Source organism: Abramis brama (assembly GCF_963993115.1).
Source record: "Abramis brama genome assembly, chromosome: 7".
Lineage (NCBI taxonomy): Eukaryota > Metazoa > Chordata > Actinopteri > Cypriniformes > Leuciscidae > Abramis > Abramis brama.
Window position 1 is genome coordinate 34,721,151 of NC_139969.1, and position 12,035 is coordinate 34,733,185.

Below are 12,035 nucleotides of genomic sequence, written 5' to 3' on the forward strand. Positions count from 1 at the left end.
CCATTGGCTGAGACGGATTTTAACCACACCTGTCTGGGATCTGTCTTTGTTTACATTGTCTCTACCTTGCAAACGGAGGAAGAGGAAGGTTTGTGCTGTTTTACTGTCCACTGTTCGTCCAGAGTCCATCCCAGAAAAAGAAAGTCCAGTGTCGGCTCAAGCCCCAGAGCTCAGTAGGAGCCTGCTCAAGCCTCAGAGCCCACCATTCTTTCTGCAAGGGCCACAGAGCTTGTTCTTGAGTCTACTGCAGCACCCCCAGAGATGCCTGAATCTGTTACAATACCCCCAGAGACTGAGTCTTCATTGTTTTCTCTACCTTGCAAAGGGGGGAGGAGGAAGGTTCTCTCTGTTCTCCCAGAGCAGCATGAGGACAATGTCATGGACAAGAGTGCCAGTCCTGAGCCACCCTTTCTGTCTGTCATAGCCACAAAGGACATTCCTGAGCCACTCACTCTTCCTATCATGTCCACAAAGGCCACTCTAGAGTGTCTCGCATCCTTTGGTGTGACCCAGATGATCATCCCAGAGCCATTGATTCTATATGTCCCAGACACAGAGGGCATCCCAGAGTCATCTGCATTACTTGTCAGGGCCAACAAAGGTCATTCTTGCCAGTCATGTCATGCCCACAGAGGTCGTCCCAGAACAGCCCTCTCTCCCTGTAATGTCCATGGAGGTCATTCCCGAGCAGCCTGCTGTCACTGCCATGGAGTCCTCTCCGCCACAGAACAGCCAGAGCCCGCTTCAGCCCCAGAGCCACCAGAATCATCAATTATTGTTGGTCTTATTACGGCAACAGAGGCTGTTCCCAATGTAACTTTAGTCTTCAAATCTTCTGAACCATTTTCCCTGCCAGTGCAGTCAAGGCAACAGAGTTTGTCCCCAAGTCTGCTCCAGAGTCTACTCTATTAACTCTGGAAGGCATCCTCCGAGGGCATTTCTGAGTCTGTTCCTGCGGCCCCGAAGGGCATTCCTGAATTTAATTCTTTAGCCAACAAATATGTTCCAGAGTCAGTCCCTGAGTTTGTTCCATCAGCCCATGAGGACTCTTCTGAATTTAATTATGCAGCTCCCAAGGGCCTTCCAGAGTCCACTCCAGTAGCCCAGGAGGGTCCTCCCAAGCCTACCTTTTTTTGCCCCCGGGGGCATTCCAATGTCTGTTCCTGAGACATTCACCTTCCCTGCAGTGCGGTCATGGCTCCTGAATTCATTCCTAAGTCCCTCTCTATGCCCCTGGACCTATCCCCACCCTTCCTATCCCGTCCTCTGTGTTTTCTGGCAACTATGAACCCTCAAATCTAACAATTCCCCTGCCCTCCCAGTTGGTACCCCCTTGGTCCCCTGCTGTGTCAGTGCTCTCTTATCTAGATTGGACACCAGGAGGCGTCCGTTGGGGGGAGGGTACTGTCAGGGCTCTGTCTTTGTTTAATGTTTCCATGTTTGTTTTGGGCTTGAGCACATGGCTTTGTCTTTGTTCATGTTGGCCATGTGCTCCCCTTGTCTTGCCTCCTAGTTTCCCCTTACCACGCCCTCTCATTTAGTCCTCATTTCACTAATTTTGCACACCTGGTTCTCGTGTGCTCTACTCCCTTTATATTGTGCTTCCTTGCCTCATGTCTTTGCTGGATTGTTGTGTTGTGTTCATGTTTTAGACCTTTCTGTAGTATCGTCTTTATACCTTTCTGTAATATCGTGTTTATACCAAGGTTTGATTGTCCAGAGTAGTGATGGGAAGTTCGGATCATTTTACTGACTCTTTTGTTCGATCTCGTTCATCAAAATGAACAAATCTTTGTGAAAAAATCCCAGCACTCTCACGATAAACAGCCCCTTGTCTCAGTACAGTGGTCTGTCGTGTAAGGAGGACGAAATTACCGCCACTCACGCAAGATGAATACCCTCCTGTCTCAGTGCAGTGGTCAGTCACGAACATACGGACCAGCTCTTCGTGTGCTCAAGTGCTTTTGGTGAGTGATTAACCTCGCTTATCTCCTAGTCTTGCTGTTGACTACATGGGCTCACAGTTGTCACCGCTATGCCTGCTGACGCTGTGCTCATGTACATACTGATATGTGATCACTGCTGTTATGTTGCCCTGTATCCTTCAGTGCAACTGGCTATTCTGATCTAACTGCGTTTGCTCACAGTTGTTGTCGCTACGGCTGCTGACGCTGTGGTCATGAGTTCTTTTAGCTAGGTCAACTGCTTGGCTTGCTGTCGATCTGGACCTTCGCTATCAACACGGCGGGATTCTATAGGTCCCCGTAGCGCCACCTAACGGTGACACAGTGTCGAGAGACCGACTCGAAAGGGAACGTCTCACTGCGTGCACTGGCGTGTTACATATTTCAGAGTCTTTGTCGGCTGTGCTCTGCTTCAGTCCAAGATTCTGAGGCAATGGCACTCAGCACCGCCCTATAGTGTGGGGGAGCCCGCCTCTATTTTGTGCGCTTGAACGCCATTGGCGGGCGAATTCTCGCCCGCGAGATTTCAGAAAGCTTCAGTAGATTCGGAGAAAGAGGGATAACCCAGTAGCGCCACCTAACAGTGACGAAGTGTCTCTTTCCCTCCTCTCAGGGAACCGAGGTTACGCTAGGTAACCGGAGACGTTTTTCAGTCACATTACTCCAGTGTTTGCCCTGCCTTGTACTTATTTAATGTTTTAGTGGTTTTGTTCTTGTGTCTTTTTTGTCCCCTGTTGTGTTGTGTGTGTGTGTTCGAGTCCTGTCCTGCCCAGCCTGAGACTCCTCTGACTGCTGGTTCCCGGGCTGCTCAATACTGTGCCTGAGTCTCATGTCTAGACCTCTGCTGTGGGACTGTCTCTGGACTGTGCAACTCTTACACACTTTCTTGTTAATAAATCACCATTCACCGCTTCTCTCTGTGCTTGGGTCCTGTTATTTCCAGTGGTTCCTGACAACACCCCTACATTTTTGATCAGGAATTATTCCTGTGTCCCTCTCTCTCATATGGCGAGCAGATACCATCACTTTGCGGTAAATGTGTTCAAAGGTCTGAAAATCTGTGTGTAACTTTAAGGAACATCACTACCAAACACCCTTTTTAAACACCTCAATTAAACTTTTTTGGGTGTAAAAAAAATATATATTTTTTTTTTATGTGTGTACAACTGTTCGGAACTGTGCTAGCTAACCATGTGCTGATTAGCATCTGTTGGCTAGGCTCAAAAGTATCTAAAATTGTCACTACCGAAACAGTCAGGACCAAAAATGGTGTGAAGTTTCGGTTGTGACAACATTGTTTTGGTAGAGACAAAAAGGAACACATAATCCTTTCTTTGGGGGAAATAAACAAAATGATAGTACAGTTATGCAAATCATTAATATTTTAGTATGAAGTATGAAGTATTCTCTTCTTATGTCGACGTTTCTTATTCGGTCTCTTCTTGTCACCCCTTGGATTTTCCGTAAGCAATTCATTTCAATTCCTGACACTACTGAAGGGATTATTCTGCCCTTTTCTTAACAGCAGGTCTTCCTATGCTAATAAAGTTTATAAGTCCATTTTTTTTTTGGTGGAGCGGGAAATCCTACCCTACCTTGTCACTGTACCGTTGTCAACTTGCTGAGTTGGTTCTGGAAGAACTGTAATATGAGCTCTATTCCTTCTCAGTGTTCCCATCTCAGTTTCTACCTGATACGATCTGGGCATTGATGCTTCTCCTCGGACCGTTCCAGTGGTCTTCGATGTCCTGATCCACACTTTCTGTCCAGGGATGATGACTGGTAGATTTTTCGCTCTGTGTCTAGATCTGAATGTTTCTTGTTGTTTCTCTTTTAACAAGCTATCTTTCCTTCTGAACACTTTCAGGTCAGGCCATCTTGGCATGAGAGATTTAGGTGGAACTGGGACTGTTGACCTTATTCTCCTCCCCATCAGGAGTTCTGCAGGTGAGATCCCATGAGCTAATGGAGTCGATCTGTAGGCCAAAAGAGCTCTCTGAGGGTCTTGGTTCTTTCTCAGCATTTGTTTTACTGTACGCACCGCTCGCTCTGCCTCTCCATCGTGGTATCGTGGACTGCTTGTGACATGTTCAAAGTCATAGTCTTGAGAAAACTCTGCAAACTCACAAGATGCAAACTGTGGACCGTTATCTGTCACCAGTGTTTCAGGGATTCCAAACCTGGCAAAGATGACCTTCAGCCTCTCCACTGTTGTTGCTGTTATGAGTTTTGGCAAGTTTGCAACCTCAATGTATCTCGAGAAATAGTCAACCACCACCAGATAATGGCCTCCTTCCCATTGAAAGATATCAGCTGCGACTCGTTGCCAGGGTCTCGCTGGTAAAGATGTTGACATTCTCTTATGTCTCTGGCCACCATATAGATTGCTGTGCTCTTGCAATGCACGTCGTCATTCCTTGATGACCATGATGAAGTCTTTCGAGCATCTCTCTCTGCATGGGTTTTGGAATCAGAATCCGTTCTCCATTCAGTAGAATCCCATTCGCTACATAGATATCTGTTCTATGAGACCAGTATGTCATGAGATGTTCCGACACCGTTTTCTGATGTTCTGGCCAGCCTTTTTGCGTATACTGTTTTAGTTGTTGGCAGGTTAGATCCTCATTCTGCATTTCCTGAATCTTCAGTTTTGTTTTTGTTGCAGGGATTTGTTGAACTATGAGATCCACAAATACTCTGCACTCATCCTCCAATGTTTCGTTTTCTGTTGATTTTTCAGGTCCCGATGGCGCTCGTGACAACGCATCTGCAGTGACCAGTTGTTTTCCTGGGACATACGTGATATTGTACTTATATCTGAGCAGCCTCAGTCTGAACCGAAGAATTCTTGGAGGTAAATCATCAATTGGTCTGTTGCCCAACAGTGATATTAGGGGTTTGTGGTCGGTATGAACCGTAAATTCCAATCCAAGCAAATATGCACTGAGTCGCTCACATGCCCATGTTGTTGCAAGAGCTTCTTTTTCGATTTGTGCATATCGTGTCTCTGTGGGTGTTAGACTTCTTGAGATATATACGACAGGCCTCCACTCACCGTTTTTTTGTTTCTGCATGAGCACCCCGCCAAGACCATAGGATGAAGCGTCGGCTGAAACTAGTCTCGTTGTTCGGACTATACTGTGCCAGTATAACTGGTGAGCTGAGTTCTGTCTTTACTTTTGCAAATGCTTCTTTCTGCTGTGCATCCCATGTCCAGGTGCTGTCATTCCTTAACAGGTCTCTCAGTGGCTTTGTGAGAGTCAGCAGATGAGGTGAAAACTTCCCGACGTAGTTAACCATTCCCATGAAACGTCTCACTCCTTCCACATTCTGTGGCTCAGGCATGTTGAGAATGGCTTTAATCTTGTCCTGGTCTGCTTCGATCCCTTGAGCGCTTATTGTATGGCCTAGGAACTTCACTCTATCAACAGCAAAGACACACTTATCATTCAGCGTCAGTCCTTTTTTTTTAAACTTCTTCAGCACCTCACACAGTCTCTCATTGTGTTCTTTTTTTTCTTTTCCAAACACCAGGACATCGTCTGCATGGCAAAGAGCTCCAGTCGTTCCTGCAATGATCTGCGAGATTCTGAGCTGGAAATGCTCCGGGGCCGAAGATATCCCAAAAGGAATACGCCGGAAGCAGTATCTCCCAAAGGGTGTAATGAATGTTGTTAGTGGCTCTGAGTCTTCGTGTAAGGGTATTTGCCAGAACCCAGATGTGGCATCTAATTTCGAGAACACAGCTGCTCCCTCTAGTTGTCTCTAAAGTCTCATGCACAGCTGGCAGTATGTGTCTTTCTCTGCACACATTAGAGTTCTCAACGTGCCTGAAAATTACAACCCGACCCGACCCGGCCCGTGGCTTTTAAAGCCCGGACCCGATGTAACCCGACACATCAACATGAATTATCTGCCCGAACCCGGCCCGACGCCGCGTCGTTTTTTTTTTTTTTCTCATACACGTATTATCATGACCAGCAGACGGGAATTCAAATCAACCTAATGTTCACGCCTTTTAACAATACAAACAATACAAACAACTGAAACAATAAACTTTAAATATATAAATAGGCTGTAGTAGCGATGGTGAATTCACCTGCGGCAAGTTTACTTTTCACCAACTCCATCTTCTTCTCTCCAGGCTAAAGGCGTGCACGCAGCGGCGTCAGGTCTGCCCCCGCCCCTCTCCATGATGCACGTTGCACGCAGCAGCCAGACTTTCTTTACGGTGAACAGCAGCGATGATTAATAAATGTTTTTTTGTTTTTTTCACTGAGCGGAAAAGATTAAACCCGAGGTCCGACCCGACCCGAGTCATTTGATTATATTTTCGACCCGAACCCGCGGATCCCGTCGGGATCCCGACCCGTTGAGAACTCTAGCACACATTCTCATTCAACCTTGTGAGATCGACGCAAATCCTGATATTGCCATTCGGTTTTGGCACGACAACCATTCCCGCGCACCAGGGAGTAGGCTCTTCGATTCGTCGAATGACTCCCATTTCTTCCATTCTGTGGAGTTCCAGTTTTACTTTCTCCACGAGCGGCAGTGGTACTCGTCGTGGGGCTGATAGTGCATACGGGACGGCTCCTTTCGACAGTTTGATTTTGTAGCTGCCCTCTAATTTTCCGAGTCCCGAGAAAACTTTGGGGAACATTGCCTTGTACTGCTCTCCAGGTTCATGTAAGTTGGCTACCTGTTGCAGTAACTGTAAGCTTTGGATTGCAGGCAGTCCCAGCAGCGGCATTACTAAATCCGTTACAACATATATATCCTGCCGGATTCTCTTTTTGTCCTTCTGCAGGCATGCGCTGAACCCATCACTTTCAAAGGAGTACTGTTAGGTCCCAAGATCACCTTTTTGGAATCTCTGAGTTTCCCTTGCTTTTCAGCTGAATACATATGCTGGAATTGCTGTGACTGCTGCACCTGTATCTATTTTAAAGGTGATTGGTTCTTTATTCACCAGGATTTTCTGTTGCCACATATTCTCTTGTTTTTGGGTCTGGATTGTTCCCAAGAAAGCAGACTCATATGAACTGTCAACTATCGCTTCAAGTCTTTGAACTGACCGGCATACTGCAGCAAAATGTCCTTTCTTTCTACATTTTCTGCATTCCGATTCTCTGGCTGGACAGGCTTTCCACGGGTGTTGTGGACTTTTCCCGCATCTCTTGCAGGAATCCATCTGTTTTATTTTATGAGCTGCATTATAAAAACTTTGCGTTCTCTGAGCTGTCCCCTCTGCTTTCTGCAATGTCATTCTTGCTTTAGATGTTCTTTTTGTCACGACTGCATCAACGTTCACTTCTTTCACTTCAGACTTTTCTCGTCTTATTATTGGCTGCTGACGTTTTATTTCCTCATTTTGTCTGACCTGAGTTATCGTTTTATCCAATGTCAAATTTGGATCTAGTTGCAGTCTTTCTGAAAGCTTTGCATCTCTTATGCCCACTACAATACGGTCTCTGATCATTTCCTCATGGAGGTCACCGTATCTGCAGTGTTCCGCGAGCTTATACACGTCCGTGATAAAACTCTCTGCTGATTCACCAGGCTGTTGATTTCGCTCTCTCATAAATAACATTATGTCTGCCAATAAAGTGCTCACTTAAAGCCTTCTTGACTTTTTCATAACTCTTTTTCTCTTCCTCGCTTAGGGGTAACGTATTTAATATATCGTCACTTTTCTCCCCCATAATGTAAAGAAGAGAGTTTACCAGGTAGGCGGAGGGTTTTTCTGCAAGGCCCGATGCTACTCTGAATCGCTCAAAGCGGCGCATCCACTGTGGCCATGAACTGGGCTCTTCCAAATTGAAACTTCCTGGAGGTGTCAGTGAAAATATCTGATCCATATTTTGACTGTGTTCACTCACTCTTAAAGTGTAAATTGCAGGTTAAATTTTTCACGAAGATAATGCAATGTGTTTATTAAACATAAAGATAAGAACCGCCCACCATTGTTTTTTATACCAAAATGCTGAATATAATATGAAAAATTGGCAGTGACTTTTAACAGTGGTTTTAACTGCTCCCGCTCCCTTCCACTAGATGGGGCGTGACGTCATAAGAGGAACTCACTAGTAGAGTTACCGGCATAGTCATAGCTATAGATGCCTTACATAACTACAGAAAAGTTGGTTGTATGTTTTATTTGATAAAAAAATGATGGATAAAATAACTCAACTGTAAACATACTCGTGTGTGCTGACTTCAAGGGGACCGTGATCCTGCCTGAAATGAGAATAAGCTATTCGCAAAACAAACGGGTTCAGGCACCGGGTTCAGGCACGTCAGATCAGCCTTCGCAGGTCGAGCTGTTCCACTAAACTCCAAAACGCATTCACCTTACGGCAGCACATACTCTCCACTGCTGATTCAATTGGGTGGCATAGCCCACACAAACACAGTGATGGGGACATCGATCTTTTTCTTTTCTGACAATAAACATCGCTAATTAAATCGTGAGAAATAGCGTGGATTGAGGAAGGGTATTACATGACGTTTGAGGCGTCGATGAGACTAGCGATTGGTGTCTGTGCAGTGTGTGCATCTCTACAGCTCTGACTTGGACTGACACCATGTAAGTAAATAATGTCTTCATTCGTTGTCCCTCCTTGCTATTCTACATGACGGCAAACTTTTGAAAAGACTGGCTTGTTCCCTTATATTATCCGGGTTAAGTTTGCACCAGGCTAGCCTAGACTAGCTCTAACGTAGCTACTCACCAGGACACCTGGCCAACCCTCCACTCATTCTCCTCACACCAAGCATTAATAACTCTTTGAGTGCCATGGGTCCTGGCAATTTCCTCCCCTCTCTCACGCCTGACCGGTTAAAAATTGTAGGGCTGTGGTCCATAAAGAATTTGATGGTTTCCCACATCCTCAGTCGTTCTCCAAATAGCCATAATACAGTAGGAATCTAGCAGAGTATGGGTTGCGAGTTCCTCTTATGACGTCATCACCAGTAACTGAAAAAACACGCTACATTTGAAGAAACCCCAATAAATGTTATTTTAACACATTTTAAGACAGAAATAATTAAATATATACAGTACCAGTCAAAAGTTTGGAAACACTACTATTTTTAATGTTTTTGAAAGAAGTCTCTTATGCTCATCAAGCCTGCAGTTAAAAAAAAAACAAAAACAAAAAAAAAACAGTAATATTATGAAATATTATTACAATTTAAAATAATGGTTCTCTTTTTTAATATATTTTAAAATGTAATTTATTTTTGTGATGCAAAGCTGAATTTTAATCAGCAAGTACTCCAGTCTTTGGTGTCTTATGATCCTTCAGAAATCATTCTAATATGATGATTTGATACTCAGTTATTATCAATGATGGAAACAGTTGTGCTGTTTAATATATTTTTTTGGAATACTTTTTTCAGGATTCATTGATGAGTAAAACGTTAACAGCATTTATTCATAAAAACAGCATTTATTCAAAATAAAAACATTTCTAACAATATAAATCGTTACCATCACCTTTTATCAATTTAACGCATCCTTGTTGAATTAAAGTACTAATTTCTTTTTTAAAAAAAAGTTATTGTTCCCAAACTTTTGAACGGTAGTGTATATTGTTACAAAAGATTTCTATTCTAAATAAATACAGTTCTTTTTAACTTTTTATTCATCAAATAATCCTGAAAAAAGTATCTCAGGTTATAGAAAAAATATTAAGCAGCACAACTGTTTCCAACATTGATCATAAATCAGCATATTAGAATGATTTCTGAAGGATCATAAGACACCAAAGACTGGAGTACTTGCCGATGAAAATTCAGCTTTGCATCACAAAAATAAATTACATTTTAAAGTATCTTAAAAAAGAGAACCATTATTTTAAATTGTAATAATATTTCATAATATTACTGTTTTTTTTTTTTTTTAACTGCAGGCTTGATGAGCATAAGAGACTTCTTTCAAAAACTTTAAAAATAGTAATGTTTCCAAACTTTTGACTGGTACTGTACATATAGAGCACTTTAATTTACACATTAATTGGCTGTGGTGGTTAACCTACAACTTACACTTTAATCTCGGGCGCACTGCTCCGCTGTTCCTTTTCTTTTCACAGGCCAGTTCTCAATTGCACTCGTGCACTGTTTACATTTTCTTTGTTTCTAGCAGTCAGTGTGCAACATCGCATTCTTTTCTCACTCAATTCCTTGTTTCATTCTTTTCAGGTTGTGGAAACCACTTCTGACACCATGTAACAGATGGTTATATCTTAAACTCTGAAGTGAAACATCAGGACATGCAAACAGCTCAGACACTGAACATCCATTTATTTTTATTCTTCCCTATACAACACTCTATACCCTTTACTGAACTGGAGTGCCCTCTAGTGTCCAGTTGGTTACACTACAGATTAAAGTCCCCATGAAATCAAAATGTATGTTTTTTGGCTTTTGGTATGAACATGTTAGCCTTACTGTTATCTATAACAAAATTTGCATTTAGAAGATAAGCATTCAAAACATATAGTCTCTCACTTCCACCAATATGGATCAATGATTTTGATGACATCACTCTGCACTTCACCAACTTTTTTCTGTCCAATTAAATGCTCTCTAGAATCTGAGGCTCCGCACCCTACATTATAAAGAGACGCTGAAGCTGCGGCTGAAATCTGTCACTAGTTCACACATTTACTATTTTACATGGTGAATGGCACTGTTGGCACATAGTGCACTATATAGGGGATAGGGAACTATTCAGACAGTGTAAATGTGCTTTCCATTGGGGCGAATGAAGTCTGGTTTCATGTTAGTGTCACGCGAACCCCGTCTGCTCCGGTCCAGAGACACGAAAGCAGAGAGTGGATCATATGCGTGAACCAGAAAACATATCGGACCCACTTGAATTCTGCAGAATACTGTATTTTGTTATGGAATATGCAAATTTTTCCATTATAAATATGCCTTTTTGTGTATGAAGCACTTATGTATTGGAGTCAACCATAATGGTAACCTTATATAATGAAAGTGTTGTTATAAAGCAAGACACTAGAAGTTGTTGTTAATTGATATATTAAGAAGATGGTTTATACAGAAAAACACTGCAATAGTTTTTGTAAAATCATTTATTGAGAAAATGGTTTATAAAGAAAAACACTGCAATTGCTGTTGTAAAATCATTTATTGAGAAAATGATTTATAAAGAAAAACATACCACACTGAATGTTGTCAGCATTTATTAAGCAAATGGCAGAGTAGAGATAAATTGAAAATGTATTAGAAAGAGCTTTGCTAAAGAAAGAAGAAGAATGCAGTCATTACCGTCTATGTGTTGCAGACGAGACACAGAATGCAACAAGAAGAGGTCCGAAGAAGGAGGACGAAGAGGCGGGGGGTTCCAGGAGGGGATTACCAATGAACAAGTTTTAGGGAGTTTCCAGGAGGGGATTTCTGAAGACGTCAAAAGGTTGATGGACTTTAAAGGTGCTCTAAGCGATGTCACGTGTTTTTTAGGCCAAAACATTTTTTGTCACATACAGCAAACATCTCCTCACTATCCGCTAGCTGCCTGTCCCCTGAACACACTGTAAAGAAACGCGGTCTCTGCAGACAGCCCAGACTCCACAAACGGCAAGAAAAACAAACTGGCCCAGCCTGGACCACAAAACATAACAAACTGTTCCACCCAATAACCGACAAGAAGGATTTGGGGGTGGGGTTTGGGGGGTTAGTGTGCGGATGAGGAGGAGGGAGGGTCTAGCTAGCCTCCGTTTTGTTTGACAATACTTTAAACATCAACAAGAAGTGACCAGGAATGACATGTCCAGTCAGACGCTGATTCACCAAGGACGGCCTCTCCGGTGTTAGATGCCTTGCCATTGTGCCTCATGAAGTTAAAAGCTTGTAAATTATTTGGTTTTGATTTACTTTTACTTTATATATTAGTACCTTTTATGTAAACTAGTTAACCTGTATTTAATAAACAAGTAATAAAAACTCAGTGAGTGTTTTAGCGCAATTTTCTGACGTCATGGGATCACAACACTAAGAGATAGTAAATCTTTTTATGTTTTTTTTTTTTTTTTTTTTGTG